At 42.7% G+C, this 17,636-nt stretch overlaps 1 long non-coding RNA gene across 1 annotated transcript; it reads left to right on the top strand.

Annotated features, from left to right (window-relative positions):
- Positions 1-8,239: 8,239 nt before the first annotated feature.
- Positions 8,240-15,657, top strand: LOC309653782. The gene is made up of 3 exons (XR_014259468.1): positions 8,240-8,662; positions 12,385-12,477; positions 13,889-15,657. It is a non-coding gene; the product is annotated as an uncharacterized lncRNA (long non-coding RNA).
- The last annotated feature ends 1,979 nt before the right edge of the window (positions 15,658-17,636 follow it).

Raw genomic sequence — 17,636 nt, 5'->3', positions numbered from 1 at the left:
TAATGTAATCTCATAGATCTCTCTGCTCACATCATCCCAAAGACTACCTGTGGTCATCTGGGATGATACACTTTGGGCACAAGAGCTGGGCATTGCACACCACACCATGTGTACACACCACACAGTGTGTGCACACCACACTGTGAGATCTCAGAGAGGGATTTCCTGAGGCCCAGAGAGGCACCTTTGCTCAACCCAGTGAGGGCCAGGACTGGAGATCAGGTGGCCTCATCCTTAGGCTGAAATTTATTAGTCAGCCTAAGATTTAAAAACTTTGGCAGAAGAAGAATCACTCTCGAGACTCAAATCACATGAAGCTGAGCCTGGGTACGTGTGTTGTGCTTAAATGAAGCAGCTTATGATGTGGGTATTCAATTGCTATAATCTGTTCTAAATGTTAAGCATGCGAAACATCAAGTTATCTCACTATTTTGCTTCAGTTAAAAAAAAAAAAAAAGATTTAGATTTATGACTGGATGTTACAAGAACTGCTGCTTCATTTCAAATCCTGGCAGGTCCCTCCAAAGCAGCAATTGACCAAGAAGTCACTTCCTGAGCTGAAGGTCAGTGTGCTGGCCCTGGAATGAACATCAGTGCATCAGCGATAAGAGCCAAGCGCTCTCTCCTGCCATTTTGGGGTGAGGTTGAGGGGAGGCCTTGAGGCTCCAGCTGCTCCTGGCACCCCCTATGCTCCCCGTATGGCCCCCAGCCCCCTCCCCTGCGCCCCTCCCACGTAGTGCTGCCACAGAGCTCCACAGGGCATGTCTGTAAGACCTGGGATGCTACATTCCCTTGCCCTCAGACCCTTGGCAAAAGTGTACCCATCTGAAAGGGCTCCCCTGGACTTAGTGCTGGGGCCTAAGGGACAGCCTGGCTTTGGGATCCCAAGTCACTTTTAAATGGCCTTTCAGTGTCTGGGAATTCAAGAAGGTACCAGGGTAGGTTAAATATGTTTCTCCTGGTTTATGTGTTCTTGGGTAACAACCTTTCAAAACATCCTTTTTCCTTATCAAATGTCTGATAAGAAAACTTCCAGATGGCTAAAAATCCCCTTTAAATAGGCAAAGGAAATGGGACCTGGGAGCACTTTTTATTCACTTTCTAACAGGGTCTGGTTACCCCCTCTGTCTGGTATAGATAAGCAAACATTTACTTTTTTGTAACTTAGAGCCAAGAGGCCAGAACTCTGTTGTGTACCTGGTGCTTTCACAGCTTGAGTAAGAGTACTGTCGATCATAAATTGTCAATTGCTCCCCAACCCCAAGAGCTACACCAAAGGCCACCTGATCTAAAGCCATCCCTGATCAATTGCCATCTCATCTCCCCATCTTAATTCTCAGCACCTGGCTCCCCGAAAGTTTTCTTGTTTGTTTAGCTACGGCCTCCAGAGCACAAGAATATAAACTCCTGACGTCAACCTTGACCACAGCCGTGTCCACGGAGCCCAGAACAGTGAGTTGTTCAACACTCAAGGCTCTTTACTGTGTTAACCCTTGTTATGCAGGAGAGGCCAGGAAACAAGTGGAGAACCAGAAGAAGAAGGAAAGCCCCACGGGGTAGGGGAACATCTGGATATCCACCAAGTAAAGGAAGCTGTTTCCAGGAGAAATCCAAGGAAGGAAAATTCCAGAGCCTGATGACAATGTGGAGGTAGAAGAGGCTAGAAGGGCTGGCTTCCTTCTTTCTGCATTGCTGGACCTACAGGAATAAACAAGAGTTTCAAGTCTCAACGGAGCTTTTCAGTCACGCTTCTCCTTCAGCAAGCTGCCTGATGTTCACGTGATCCTCTCTCACATCCTCTGAGCCCAGCAATAGTCTCAAACCGGCTGCTGGAATCCATCCTTCGGTCTGCTCCCATCGCCCCTCATCATAGCCACAGGTGCTGTGGCATCAAAGGCCACACTGGACAGTGTTGGGAGCGTAACAAACCCTGTGGGTGGCCATGCTGCCTACCTAAACTGATAAGACGGCTCCATGGACTTCACACACTGAGATGTAAGTCAAGGAAGAGCCCGCAGAGGGGAGGAGGGAGTTAGGCCTGGGGACAGTGCTCAGGAGCACTGCCAGATGCAGCCAGGAGGGGCTTTGAGCAGTGGATTGGTCAGCTCAGGCTGCGGAACAAAAGACCATAGACTCGGTGGCTTAAACAACGGAAATTGATTTCTCAGTTCTGGAGGAAGGAAGTCCAAGATCAGGTGCCAACAGGTTTGGTTTCTTCTGAGACCTCTGTCCTTGGCTCACAGATGGCCACCTTCTCACTGTGTCCTCACAAGGTGTCTCCTCTGTGCATGCACCTCTCTGGTGTTTCTCTGCATGTCCAAGTTTCCTCATTTTATAAGGACATCAGTCATATTGGATTATAGCCCATCCTATTGGCCTCATTTTAACTTAATCACCTCTCTAAAGACTATCTCCAGTCACATTCAGAAGTACTGAGGGTTAGGATTCAGCATATGAATTTAGGGAGGACACAATTTAGCCCATAATAAGCAGTGTAGGAGCATGGAACCATGGGCACCACGGGCTTTGGAGGTTTGAAAGGATGGGCGGTGGAAAAGAAAGATTCAGTAGCAATTAGAACCAAGGGTGAAGTCCGGAGTTTAAAACCACCAGTTAGAATTGGGATTGTGTTACGGGTTGACTTGTTCCCCCTCCCTCCCCCAAATATCTTGAAATCCTATCCTCTAGAACCCCAGAATGTGACCTTATTTGGACATAGAGTCTTTACATGGGTAATCAAGTTAAAATGAGGTTATTAGGGTGGGTCCTAATCAAATGTGACTGATGTCCTCATAAAAAGGGGAAATTTGGACACAGAGAGACACACAGAGAAGGAAGGTGATGTGAACATGGAGGACCAGAAGGAGCAATCTACGAGCCAAGGAATGCCGAAAATTGCCAGCAAACTACCAGAAGCTGTGTAGACGAGTAAGGATTCCCCTACAGTTTTCAAAGGGAGCATTGTTTTTTGACCTCATAATCTAGATATTATTTTTTATAACATCAATGTAAGATTTTTCCAAATTCAGAATTTTTAAAAAATTTTGCTTACCCTTCTTTCTTGTATCTCAGACCTATTGAGGATTCTTTTTTTTTTTTTCCTCTCTTTCTCTTTCTGTCTCTCTTTATAGTATAGACTTTAGAATTTCAATTAGTAAGCGTTTGGAGGTCAACTTCCTCAGTGTTTATCTGAAAATGTCTTTATTTTGCCTTTGTTCTTGAGAAGTAGTTCTGCTAAGTATATCTATCTAGCTTGACAACTATCTTATCTGAGCATACTGAAGATATTGTCTTACTATTTTCTGACTTCCATTGTTGCTGCTAAGTCAGCTGTCAGTCTAATTATCACTTGTTTGTGGTTATCTTTCCTTTCTCACTGGCTGTCTTAAAGATGTCATTGCCTCTGATTTCTGCAGTTTTGCTATAATGTGTCTAAGTACGTTCTTTTGTCTACCTTCTTATTAGTTATTCTGCTTGGAAGTCATAGGGCTTCCTGACTGAAGATTTGTGTCTTTCATAGTATTTGGAAAATTTCTCTCTCTCTCTCTCTGGGAGAGGAGATATGCTAATCAACTTTTTATTTTAAAACAATTTTAGGTTTACAGAAGCACAAAGATAGTGTAAAGATAGAAGGTAGTACATATACCCCACACCCAATTTCCCCTATTATTAACATTTTACATTACTAAGGGGCAGTCTCGTTTGCTTTAAAATTCTGCTTCTAACCAGTTCTCTTTGTCCTCTTCTTCTATAACTCTCATTAGATGTATATTGGCATTTTTACTCTATCTTAAATGTTTGCTAACCATTCTTTCATATTTTCTATCTCTTTTGACACCTCTTCTTCCATGTAATTTATTTAGACCTATCTTCCAGTTCACCAATTCTCTCTTCAGCTGTGTCCAAACTGCTGTTTAACCCATTGATTAGTATTTTATATTTCATTTATGATAGTCTTTACTTCTATAAGTTCTACTGGATATTTTTCAAATTTCATCTGAACATTATCACTTTGATACCTGCTGCTCCTTACTAGTGTCTTTAATTCCTACTTTGTTTCGTTAATCAGGTTGTATTCTATATTTCATAATCCCAGTATCTGAAGTCTTTGTAGTTCTGGTCTTTATTTTTTATTCTGACTCTTATTCATGAAATATTGTTTCATTTTCTCTTTTGTGATTTTTTTTTTTGTAAATGCATGTTTGTTGCCACTCTATCAGTGAAAATTAAGGCCTGGGTTGAGAGCATGACTCGTGTTTGCTTATGCCAAATGGGGGAACAACAGCCAAGAGTCACCTAAGTGACAATACTTGGGTTGGGAGAGGGGGTTACTTGTCTAAGTTCAAGACAGACAGTTGTCCCTGTTGTTTGTCTCTGAGTGCCATAATGGTTCTTGCATTTCTAATTTCCCTTTCCTCTGTGGGTGTAACTCTTTTTAAAACCTATAAATACTTGTGGTGGCCTTTGATCTGCCTCCCCCCTTTGAATCCATCCCCCTGGGCACTAATGTTCTAGACCAGTGGGATGCACACAATGCCCCCAGGGTTCACTTGCTTCTGTATTGTGCTGACTTACCTTCCTGGATTCCTGCAGCTGTTCTGCACCTGGCCACCACCACAATGCTCTCTAAACCACACATAATGTGTATACTTTATATTTATTACAAAACACTCCCTAAAATATATAATCATGTACATATTTAAATGACATATATTATATATACATGTTTATGAATATATACAATTGAACAGTTATTATTATGCTGAAGAAGATATGGAAGGAGAAGGAAAGAAGGATGAGTTCATTCATACTAGGGCAGCAACAGCAAAATAAGACAGACAATGATTTGCCCAATATATTTACACTCATGAGGTAGGAACATGAGTGGGATACCTGTTTTAGCATCTGACACCTTGTTAAGGTAAATAAGAAAAATTTCATTAAGAATTCCAAACATGCCAGCAATAATTTTTGGATGCCATGGTTTCCACACAACGGAGGGAAGAGGAAGGCTGGGAGGATGGCAGGGCAGCTTCCCTGTGCTACTGACTTTGCCAGCACTTGAGCCCTGGCAGGGAGTTAGAAAAAGCTGATGTTAGCAACCTTAGGCATATGACTAACAAACATTCCCAACACTTCTTAATCCACTTCTTAGTTCTCTTTCCAATCACACTCAGCAAACTTGCACTTTTACCTTCATAGCTCATTATCTGAGTTACCATTGTTCCTGTTTCTCTCAAAGTCGGTCTCCAATTCTCAGAATCTCTCTTCTCAGCTCTCCTGACAGCCCTTTTCATAGATATATAAATGTATTTCTCCTAGTTCTTCTTTGGCTCTGTGTGCCCGGGTGACCAAGGCAACACATGGCTATAGAAGTGACTATCCCTGAAATGGGGTCAGGTGATGAGAAAGTGAGTGTATTTAGGCCTTAATGCCTGGGGATACAATGGCATCCTATCTTTATGTGTGATCTGAAGTCAGCTTGCCTTTGAATGAGACAGGTCTGAACCATCACTGGTGCTGAAATAAACTCTTTGTTTACTCCAAGCCACCAAGGAACACACATTTAGCTCATCTCTGTTGAGAACGCTGGATCCCTGTGACAGTCAAAGAGGCTTCACTTTTGGCAATGAATAGGAGGCTCTGCCATGGTGATGATGGTCCATGACTTTTATCTTCCATTTGTGGCTTCTCAAAGCCGAAGCCCTGGTGAACTTTTCCTCTCTTTTCTAGGTCATGAAGAGGAAACCTGGATTCTAGATGACTGCAAAGAGGTAAAATATCTCCAAAAGATAAAATTCTTTACTTCTTTCCAAAAGATTTTAGTAACAGAATGGTGCTATATTTTGTGAAATCATATTACAAAATGAATTTTGCTAAGATGGAGACAAAAACAGACTAACAGCAATAAAAGCATAGCTTACCTTAAGAAACAAAAATAAAGGTATCCTGTATTGGCCATTTGTAAACTTTTATAAATTCTCTGTTTATGTCATTTTAAAATCCTTTTTTTCTTAAAGTTTTTTTTTTTCTTCAAGGTTCATTCATGTTATATTTATTTATTTATTTATGGCTGTGTTGGGTCTTCGTTTCTGTGCGAGGGCCTTCTCCAGTTGCGGCAAGCGGGGGCCACTCTTCATCGCAGTGCGCGGGCCTCTCACTATCGCGGCCTCTCTTGTTGCGGAGCACAGGCTCCAGACGCGCAGGCTCAGCAATTGTGGCTCACGGACCCAGCCGCTCCGCGGCATGTGGGATCCTCCCAGACCAGGGCTCGAACCCGTGTCCCCTGCATTGGCAGGCAGACTCTCAACCACTGCGCCACCAGGGAAGCCCCTCCTTTTTTTCTTTTAGATTATCTTTTTAAAAAAATTCACCTTTCTTACTGATCTCCATCTATGCGGATAATATTCTCCAACTTGGTGGCTTAAAAAAAACAAAGACTTTTTTCTTTCTTTACTAGAGAAGTTTTAAATTTTATAAGCTCAAATCTGTCAATCTTTTTCTTTATGCCTCCTGAATTTTTTGGTTTTTGTTTGTCTTGTTTAGGAAGGCCTTTCTTATCTCAAGATTACAAAGAGATATTCTAATCATCTAGGTTTTCTTTTTACATCTTGATCTTTAATCTACCTGGAATTTATTTCTGTGTATGGTATGGGATAAGGATCCAACTTAATTTTTTTCCCTTTATGAGTATCCCTCATTGCTCCTTACTGGCCTGTTTGGCTGCCTTGAAAAGATAAGCCTGGAAATAATCAGCCCGCAAGGTATTCCTGAAATCAGCAGCAGGATTCCATTCTGTTCTAACTACATAAGTGGTTAGGGTTATTTTCAAGCGGAAAGAGTGCAAGTGAAACCAACCATGAATGCTTAGTTGTAACAACATGAATAACTTGCTGGTTTTCTTCCAGAAGATGCTCTGACCATAGGGCTCTACCACCTCAAATTCATTTCCTTTCAATTTTAGAAGGAATTATTATACATTTGCTTTATACCTTGAACATTGGGAATGATCATACAACATACCTCCCCTATGCTCAAAATGCTTAGTCTTATGGGAAAACCAATTATATATCAATATGTATCTATATCTATGTAATATAAATATATACACATGCAGCTGAGTTGAATAAACACTCTAAGGCAGTATATATTAATGCACTATGACGCGCTAATGAATTCCTATCTCCCCTCCAAGTCCCCGAGAGGGTAGGATGGTGTCACTGTCGTTTTCATTTGCCTGGAACAAAGTAGGAGATTGGTAAACGTAGGTTGAATGGAATTGAAATAGCAGATAGCATCGGAACTGAGAGAAGAGAGAAATCTTCATATTTAATAAAGGTCAGAGGATGTTTCCTAGAGGCGACACTGTGCTGGCCCTAACGATCTGGAGAGATAGAAAAGAGGAGGGAGGGGCTGCCAGGGTCATCTGACCCTGAGTATTGTCTCCCTTGGAAACAATTTTCTCTGTTCTCACATATTAGTTCAGGTTGTCTGGGGGGGAATTGAAAAGGTGCAAACATGGTGTTGATCTCTCTCAATCATCAAATGCTCCCAGAGCCCCGTAGCTTTTCAAACCTGTGGAAATAGATTCTCTGGGACCAACGTCCCTACTGACGCTCCTCTTTGCAGGAACGACCAGCCGAGTGTGAGGCGCACGCGGGAATCCATCTGACACAGGGCTTTAGCGCCGTGAGTACACACCGTGCTCACAGAGCAGAAGATACGAAACACCCTTGGCCGTCTCGTCAGAAGCCCGAGTCTGACCTCTCCTCCCAGAGCCAGTGCTAGTGTCAGTCACCAAAGAGCAGCGGGTTTTCTGCCCGAGCACAGGAGCGACACAGCTGGCCCTGGAGATGCTGACCCTTCAGGTCAGCCCTGAGGAGGACAAGGAAACGAGGCTGAAGACAAAAGAATGGCCCCAAGCCCACCCCCTAAGTCAGAGCCCCCTGAATTTGCCTGGCACATTTCCTGGGACCTCAGGACACTGGGACAAGGAGACACGTGGCTGTGACCTAGGCCAGGAGAATACAGGTTCATGCAGACCAAGCTCCTCTGCACCCTTCTCTGCTAACGAGGACCCTGTGCCCAGCCTGTTGGAGCAGAAAGGTGGAAAATCAGACACCCTCCTGGCCTCCCACGGGCGAGAGGATGCTTCATGGAAGGCCCGGGGCAAGATGAGCTTTCCGCTCTCTTGAAGGGTGCTATTGAGCCCGCCCAGCTCTGCACGGAAAGGGTCTCATTTCCAAAATGACCATTGGTGATTTTTCTGTTTTAAATTAGATTTAGCAGAGTGGCTTTTGGCATTCACTTACCCTCTTCTGTTTTCCTTCTCTCCTACTGGAAATGTGGGACTGAACCAGGATTGTGAACACGGCATGGCTATACGGGGGCTGGGGTTCTCCGACCCGCACCTTTCCTGCTTTTGCTGAGCTCTGCTTGAAGCCAACCTCCCGCCATCAACGCATGTACTGAAAGCAGAATTTGTCTTCTGAAACCTCCTGGGCCAAGATTTCCCCAAATTGCTGGCATATTAAAACGAAGCCGCCATGTGAAATACCGAGCGGGGATCCAAGGCCACAGTCAAGTTCACCTGCCCCACCTGTCTCTAAGCCATGCCCCTGGCCTCCACACTCATCACTGGGGGCGACCTCTCCGTTCTGGGGTGAGTCTCCCCAGCTCCGAGATCCTGCTCACGACCCTTCTGTGAGTCCTTGACTACGGTGGCTCTAGCCCTTCCTCTCCAGGCCACGCTAGCCACCACCAGCTCCAGGTTAAACCATCCTCCAGACTGCAGTCCCCTTGCCTATAAAATGGAGATTGCACTTATACCTGCCTCCAGGATGGTCTTGAGACTGGGGTGACAAAATGACTGGAAAGCCCTTACACTCTGCCCCATACACATAGCACGTGTGGAAAAAGTACATGTGGACTGTGGCCATGTTCCCCACCCTCTCATCCCATTTTGGCCTTTAAGATATCTTTTGGAAATTTTGAGTTTATGTAAATCAGAAGAATACATTGTAACCCTCTTCCCCCCCGGAAGCAGTAGGGGCGCCTCCTTCTCCTTGGCAATCTGCAAGATACACCCTCTGTCCCTGGTACTCAGAGACTCCGGGAAGGTCTGATACCTGTCCCCGAGACCCTGTCCTCACACCTCTGTCCCCCTTGATCTCCAGCCTGCTGTTCTGAGCACAGGCTTTTCTCTGCATGTCGGGAGTAGGGCTTTCGAGGGGGACAGAACACCTCACTCAGGAACTTGGCTACCTTCTGGCACTAGCCCAAGGAAAACCTTCCTTCCTGCCAGGGTCCCACTACAAAGAGAAGAAAGACGAATTCACCCAGTACTTACTGAGCATCTCCCCTGTGCCCGGCACTGTCTAGGAACTGAGGAAACATCAGTGCACAAAACAGACAGATATTCCTGCCCTTGTAGAGCTTATGTTATAGCAGGGGAGGGCAGTGGGGACAATAAACACATATTATGAATAAACAGAAAAAAGTTAACACAAATTAATCTTTTAGCAGATCATCCCACCACACTGGCATACCCCCAATTTAAAATATATGTACTTTTTTCCAGTGGTGGTTTAATTCAGATCATAATGGCCTTGATGACTGCCCTCCTAAGACCAGTGGGGCTGGTCATAGAGTTCAGCAGAGATTTGTTTAAGCTTCTCTTTTTAAAAAATCCATGAGCAGGCCCAGGAAAACCTCCCCTATACCCACAGTCACATGTGAGAAAGGTCGACCTTATACAAACGTTTGACTAAAATTTGCAAGACTGAAACTGGAGAGAATGCAAGTACCAATATAAAAGGCATTCTCATGAGAAGCCTGGTTCAAAAGCTTTAAAAAGAAACGTTCTGCACAATATAATACACCAAGAAAAAGAATCTGCCTCAGCAGATCTCTACCCTGCAGCAATTTTCCCCAAGCTACTGAAGCAGGTTCTGTGGTAGGTTGCCTGAAGGAGAAGGCGTGTCCTTCGAAACCAAAGAATCCTGTGCATTGAGAGGCAAATTTCTTCTAGACCTTCATTTGCTGTAAGTATTTACATGCAAACACACACACATACACGCACACACAACCAGCTAGCTAAAATGTTTCTTCTTCTTTTTTAATGTTTTTTAACAGATTTTTTTGATATGGACCATTTTTAAAGTCTTTATTGAATTTGTTACAATATTGCTTCTGTTTTATGTTTTGGTGTTTTGGCCGGGAGGCATGTGGGATCTTAGCTGCCCGACCAGGGATGGAATCCATACCCCCTGCATCGGAAGGTGACGTCTTAACCACTGGACCGTCAGGGAAGTCCCTTAAAATGTTTCTTCTAATCCCCATTTTTTTTTTTTTAAATTAATTTATTTATTTATTTTTGGCTGTGTGGGTCTTCGTTTCTGTGCGAGGGCTTTCTCTAGTTGTGGCAAGCGGGGGCCACTCTTCATCGCGATGCGCGGGCCTCTCACTCTCGTGGCCTCTGTTGTTGCAGAGCACAGGCTCTAGACGCGCAGGCTCAGTAGTTGTGGCTCACGGGCCTAGTTGCTCCGTGGCATGTGGGATCTTCCCAGACCAGGGCTCGAACCCGTGTCCCCTGCATTGGCAGGCAGACTCTCAACCACTGCGCCACCAGGGAAGCCCCCCCCCCATTTTTTAAAAAATTAATTAATTTATTTATTTATTTATGGCTGTGTTGGGTCTTCATTTCTGTGCGAGGGCTTTCTCTAGTTGCGGCAAGCGGGGGCCACTCTTCATTGCGGTGCGTGGGCCTCTCACTATCGTGGCCTCTCTTGTTGCGGAGCACAGGCTCCAGACGCACAGGCTCAGTAGTTGTGGCTCACGGGCCTAGTTGCTCCGCGGTATGTGGGATCTTCCCAGACCAGGGCTTGAACCCGTGTCCCCTGCATTGGCAGGCAGATTCTCAACCACTGCGCCACCAGGGAAGCCCCTCCCCATTTTTTATGAGAACTTGATCTTTCCTTCAGAGATTCTGCCTGCTGTGGAACACTCTTGTTTCCAGATCTGTCCTTAGCTGATGTTTCTTGCCCTTTAGGAGGCAACATGCTAAAGGATGCTATCCTTTAGCATCCCCTCCTGAGATGCCTTTCCTGACTAGTCTAGGACATACCCTTCAGACTATACTCCCCACCCACCCTCTGACTCCCTTTTAGAAGGGAAGGCAGAACTAAATATAATTTATTTAGTTTTATCAGAACTAAATATAATTGGAAATGATCTCTTTCACTCATTGATTCCTTTGCTCACTTGTTTGTTGTATGTCTGCTTCCACTGGAAGATAAGCTTCATGGGAACAGAAAGCTTATCTTGCTCACTCCCCAGCTCCTAAAATAGTGTTTGGCAAGAGTAAATGTTCAATAAACATGTGCTGAATGAACACATGAAAAACTGCCAGACTTCATTTAGCAAAGCAGCTTTGATTTTGCTGCTACCTCAAGTGGACATCTTATTTCCCTTCCTTTTATCAGCAGTCCAGTGTTCTGTCTCCACTTTCGATCACTCCTTCCTCAGTCTGGCTTCATGCCTGACCCCATCGCCTCCATAAAGCAGATCTCTTGAAGGTCAGCCATGTCTCCTTCAACGTCAGACTCAGCGGTCTTTCCTTGGCCTCGGCTGTTTTTGACTTATCTCCAGATTTGGTAGTGAGGAACCTTCCTGAGATGCTTCTCATGAATGTGGCCCTAGTAAACTGAGCCCTTTGCTTTTCTATGTGTTTTTATTTTGCCTCTGTAAGTATGTGTTCTTCCTATGTATTCCTTAAGTTTCTGTCCTTAGAGTTTTGCTTTCCACTCTCTCTCCTCTTTACATCAAAGATGGTATCTACTGCTCTGTCTTCATCAAGGGTCTCAGTCTTAGATGATACATATGGGAGTCAGAGCAGCAGTTGCACAGATAGCAGTTCTTTTGCCCTAGGCACATGTAGGATTATTTATCCACATTCTCCTGATCTCAAGGATGATCACATGACTTGCTTTTGCCAATGAAATGTGAGGGGGAAAAAAAGGCATGTGACACTTCTGGGCAGCAGTTTTGTTTTTGTTTTTTTTGTATTGGTAATAGCTGTATTTGAAAGTTCCCCATTGATACATGAGGTCTGGATTACAACTTATATACAATAAGTGATTTCCAAAAAAGTAAAGAAAGAGAAGGGAAGGAAAGAAGGAAAGAAAGGAGGGAAGGAGGGAAGGAAGGAGGGAGGGAGGGTAGAAAAGGAAACCTATATTCATAGACATCATAATATGGGATGTTTATTTCCAAGAGAGATTCTACTGCTGCTATCGTGCACAAGAAGCAGCACAAATTAACACGAGATTAAAATTTGCTCAACTTTCTAACTGGCTCCTGGTTGTCCATGTTCCCCTTGCCCAGTCTCCATGATCACTGAGAATACACTGAAATGGAGCCTCCATGAAACTGCGTCCCTGATGAACAGAGTCTCCTTGCTGAATTGCGGTGGCCATGGTGTGTGAGTTATAAATAAGCACGATTGTTTCAAGTCACTAGGATTTTTAGTACTGCTTGTTAAGGCAGCATAAGCTGGCCTATTCTGACTTTCTTCTGAAGTTCAATCCCCACGTCTCCAGCTGCTTTTAAGATTTCCATCTGGCTTTACTTACAGAAGTATAAGCCTAACATGTCTATACTTGTATTTATCATTTTCTTCCCCAACTCTACAACATACCACTCCCCCTGACTTTTCTATTTTGGTTAATGGTACCAACACTCTTCTCAAAACCTAAACTTTATACAATCGGTTACCATATTTTGTCTCTCCTTCATTTATACCCCACTTTTTTGTTCCCACGGGTGCCTCCTGGGTCTTGCCTTGATTAGTACACTCGTGGGTCAGTCCTATACTAGTACACCTCTTGAGTCATCTCACTGCTTCCATTAACTCTTCTTCCTTTGTCATGGGCCATTCATGAATGTGATAAAGGTAGATTCCAGATCATATTATTCCTTTGTTCAAAAACGTCAATGTGCCGCCGTTGTCTACTGAATCAACTCTCAATCCTGGATCTAGCATTTACAACCCCTTTTTTCTCACCTCTAATCTCCTCTCCCACTATCCCTTTGCATGGATCTTACATGAGTAGTGAACCACTTAACTTACTATGAATGGGATATACTCTGAGCTAGTTTGCCTCTGGTGCACTTAGAATTAATTCCCTGTCCTTGCTTTTCTTCCCATATGCTTGTCAAAACCCAAGTCCACCTTTGAAATCCTGCTGAGATACCACTTTCTTCATAGAACCTTCTCTGATCGTTCCAACCAAAAAGCGACTCCGCTCTCTTCTGAGCCCTCAGCTACTTGCCCTGCTCCACTTCTTGCTGCCACAGTAATTTCTGCAGAAGTCTCATCTCCTCTACGTAACCTTTTCTCCTTGAAGTCACCATAGCCTGAACACCTTTGGCTTCCACACAGAGCACAGGTCCTAACTTTTGTTGTTTTCCCATAAACATTAGTTGAGTGAAGAAGCACCAGGGCATGGCCTCAATTCACAGAAAAGCTGTGTGACTAAGCAAAGTGAATGCATGTGGGAATTTCACAATTTGACAAAATGGAGAGCTATATCAAGTCTAGGCAATAATTAGTGTTATTGTTGGTTATTGGTTTTGCATCTATTAAAAAATGGGCCATCACTGGGCTATGAAATTTGTTGTGAATTAGAGATGTACTGCGGGTGATAATGACCACCTAGATATTAGAAACATCTGTGGCTCACCATCATTAGCTTTTCCCAGTGTAGTTTATTAAAGAAATACTGTCAGATCCCAACTGTATACTTAAGACTGTTTATTTATAGCACAGTAAGTGCTGGAGAAGTAACTGGAAACCCTCAAATCTCCCTGTTATCATTTTTTTTTCCAGGAAAAATCCTTATTACTGAAATGGCTCCTTTATAACCTTCTCCTTGATCTGGGATATCAGCTTCTCACCATCTAACTCTGGGAATACAGATGACATAGTGTTGTAAAGTAATGAGTGACCACAGAGCCGATGACTCTCTAAAGATGAGAAACATAAATACACACCAACATAAACATGAACTTGCTCTGAGAACTTTCCACATCAGTAGTTCTTAAACGTGTAGTCCACAGACCAGCAGCACCAGTAGCACCTGGACCCTTTTTGGAAATGCAAATTATTGAGCCCTTTCTCAGACCTACCAAATCAGAAACTCTGGCAATGGGGCCTAGACATTTGCATTTTAACAAGGTCTTCTTGGTGATTCTGATGGGCACTGAAGTCTGAGAACCACTGCTCTATATCATCTGTTAAGACATAAGGTCAAGAGAACTGAGTAAATTCTATTGGGTGGGCCAAAAATTGCCTTCGTTTTTAAAGTAAAAAAGCAAAAGACACATTTTTCATTTTCACCAAGAACTTTATTGAACAACGTATTCACTGTTTTGTTCCACTACTTTCTGCTGTTTTTCAGGCAACTTCATAATTCCATCTTCCCAAAACTTTTAATCTTTTTCAGCAAAGAACTGTTCCAGGTGCCTTATACAGTCTTCCAGGGAATTGACATTTTTTCCATTAAGAGAATTTTGTAAAGAGCAAAATAAATGGAAATCCGAAGGTGCAATGTCTGGTGAATACGGCAGATGAATCAGAACTTCCCAGCCAAGCTGTAACAGTTTTTGCCTGGTCATCAAAGAAACATGTGGTCTTGCGTTATCCTGATGGAAGATTATGCGTTTTCCGTTGACTAATTCTGGATGCTTTTCGTCGAGTGCTGCTTTCAGTTGGTCTAATTGGGAGCAGTACTTGTTGGAATTAATCGTTTGGTTTTCCGGAAGGAGCTCATAATAGAGGACTCCCTTCCAATCCCACCATATACACAACATCACCTTATTTGGATGAAGACCGGCCTTTGGTGTGGTAGGTGGTTGTTCATTTCGCTTGCCCCACGATCTCTTCTGTTCCACATTATTGTACACTATCCACTTTTCATCACCCGTCACAATTTGTTTTAAAAATGGAACATTTTCATTACGTTTAAGTAGAAAATTGCATGCGGAAATACAGTCAAGAAGGTGTTTTTCACTTAACTTAGGTGGAACCCAAACATCAAAGTAATTAACATAACCAAGCTGGTGCAAATGATTTCAACACTTGATTTGGATATTTTGAGTATGTCAGCTACCTCCTGCGTGGTATAACGTTGATTGCTCTCAATTAATGTCTCGATTTGATTGCTATCAACTTCAAGTGGTCTACCCAACCGTGGAACATCGTCCGGTGAGAAATCTCCAGCACGAAACTTCGCAAACCACTTTTGACACGTTCGATCAGTCACAGCACCTTCTCCATACACTGCACAAATTGTTTTTGCATTTCTGTTGCATTTTTACCTTTTTTGAAATCATAAAGCATAATATGCCAAAAATGTTGCTTTTTATCTTCCATCTTCAATATTAAAATGGCTACACAAAATTTCACCAATTTTGATAAGTTTTTAAAAAATGCACGTGGATATGACAGCTGTCACATACAATCTAACAAAATTGTTTTGAATGAAGTTAAAGACAATTAAGTGCTACTAAAGCCATCTTATGGAAAAAAACGTGTCTCTAGCTTTTAGATTGCTCATCTGTTCTTAATATATTAGGCCTATGCCTGCACTGACACAGAGTGTGTGTGTGTGTGTCTGTGTGTGTATTTAATGAAAATATTGGTATGAACATTTTTGATAAAATATTGATGTCATGGCTTGACAAATATTCTGAATTATACATTATGTTACAGTTTTAGCTTGTCTCTTGGGTTAAATACTCATTCAAAGCAGCTTAAATTGGGGGTAGGGGGTTAATGTGAGGAATCAGGTGAAGTGATTAGGAGACCCCTTGGATATCTAAGAAGAGGAGATCTCAAATAGGGTGGAGGCTCACACAGTCTGTAGCTGACAGATGGTTCTGAATTCAAGACTGATCAAAGCATCCTGGCAGAGCTATAATGCTACGCCATGACTGTGATGCAATTACAGTGTTATATGTCTGCTTTTTTAAAAATCCTACTATCAATTAACTTCCTCTATTTAATCGTGTTTTTTGTGATCCACAATTTTGGGTTGTAGGGCTAATTCTTTCCATGTTTTTCTTTTGAGAGAAAGAGTATGATACGTTCAGCTTATCTTTTGGGTGCCACATTACTGGTTATTTCTGGTGAGAGTCAAATACTTAATAACTAATACAAGGCAGACCTCAACCAATCAGAATGGAGAATCAACCTACTAGAAGAGGGTGCCAACGAATTAGAATGGGCACTGACTGAACACACCTGGCATGGCCTTATGAATGCATACCTGCTGAATAACAGGCTGAAAAATAGCTGTTTAGATTTGTCCCTTTTGAATGGACTTTGGGCCAAGCAAAGGATCCATATAAGCAGAAACTATGGGGTTTTTTTTGGTCAATATCATCTCCACAGAACTCAGCACAGTGCTTGGTACATAGTAGACACTCATTAACTGTTTAACAGGCCATAACTTGGAAAACTATATTTCTAAATATTTAAATAATACCAATAAATATACTTAAAATTCAAGCTCTAAGTCAAATTAAATATGTTGTTCCTTCCGTGTAAATGGCCTTTGAGTCTCCTTATCTATTCCTCTTGCCCTAACCCCTGCTTCACCAACGTGCACATGGACCATTTCAACAACTTTCTAATTCATCTTCCTACCTCTAGAATCTTTCTCTCTAATACAACTTCTATACTCTCTCCAAAGCATCTCTCCATTCCAATGTTTAAGTATTCCAGTTACTTATCCATTTTCCTGTTTGAGGATATGTTCATGAATAAAAACAGTATAAAGATATACGTAAAGGTGATACACATTAATGCAGGATAGTAGTTGCCTCTAGAGGTATAAGGAGGAGTTAGAGAAAGGTTCAACCTAGTAATATAACTCTTTATATGCTTTATATTTAAAAAGTCAAGTATTTTAAACATTTTTGTAGACCACAAAAGAGTTGATGTTATCGTGTTACTACTAGTAGGGCTACCAATAAAATAATAAATAGATAACATTTTTGGCAGTAGGTTTCTGCTTCTAGCCATATAAGTAAGTGAAGTGCTGGACTTCCCAAAACAACTATAAAACTGAACAATGTGTATGAAGCATCTGTTTTCAGGTATGAGACAACATTCAGGGTAGGACTGTGAACTTGAGGGGAGGAAACGCAAGAAGTGAGCCCGTGGGCATTCTGGCTTTCTATCTGGGGACACTTTTCTGGCTCAGCATAAGGAGGAGCAAGCCAAGCCGAGCTGTCATCCTGGTGAGCTAAGGAATCAAGGAGACAAGTTCTGGGCTGCTGAAGCAGCTGGAATTTTTGGACAGAGTACCTGAGAAAAGGGAGCTGTACAGAGAGGTGACCTCAGAAGTCAGCATGATAATTCACCTCAATTTCTGGGCTGAGGACCAGACTATGTATGAAAGGGCTAGACTTTAGAGATCAAATATTTTGAGGAGATTAGCTGAAAAATGATTCTGGGAGATGTTGGGATTTTAGACCAGCCAGAGTGGAGACACCTCCCTGAGTAATGCACACATTGTTATTACTCCAGAAAGACCATAACTTAGGGATGAGGGCCATGCTCTAAGACTAAT

The sequence above is a fragment of the Balaenoptera physalus genome (assembly GCF_965194825.1).
Source record: "Balaenoptera physalus genome assembly, contig: HAP1_SCAFFOLD_1154, whole genome shotgun sequence".
In the NCBI taxonomy this organism is placed as follows: Eukaryota; Metazoa; Chordata; class Mammalia; order Artiodactyla; family Balaenopteridae; genus Balaenoptera; species Balaenoptera physalus.
Note: the sequence above shows the minus strand (reverse complement) of the source record. Positions and strands in the feature narration are given on the sequence as shown.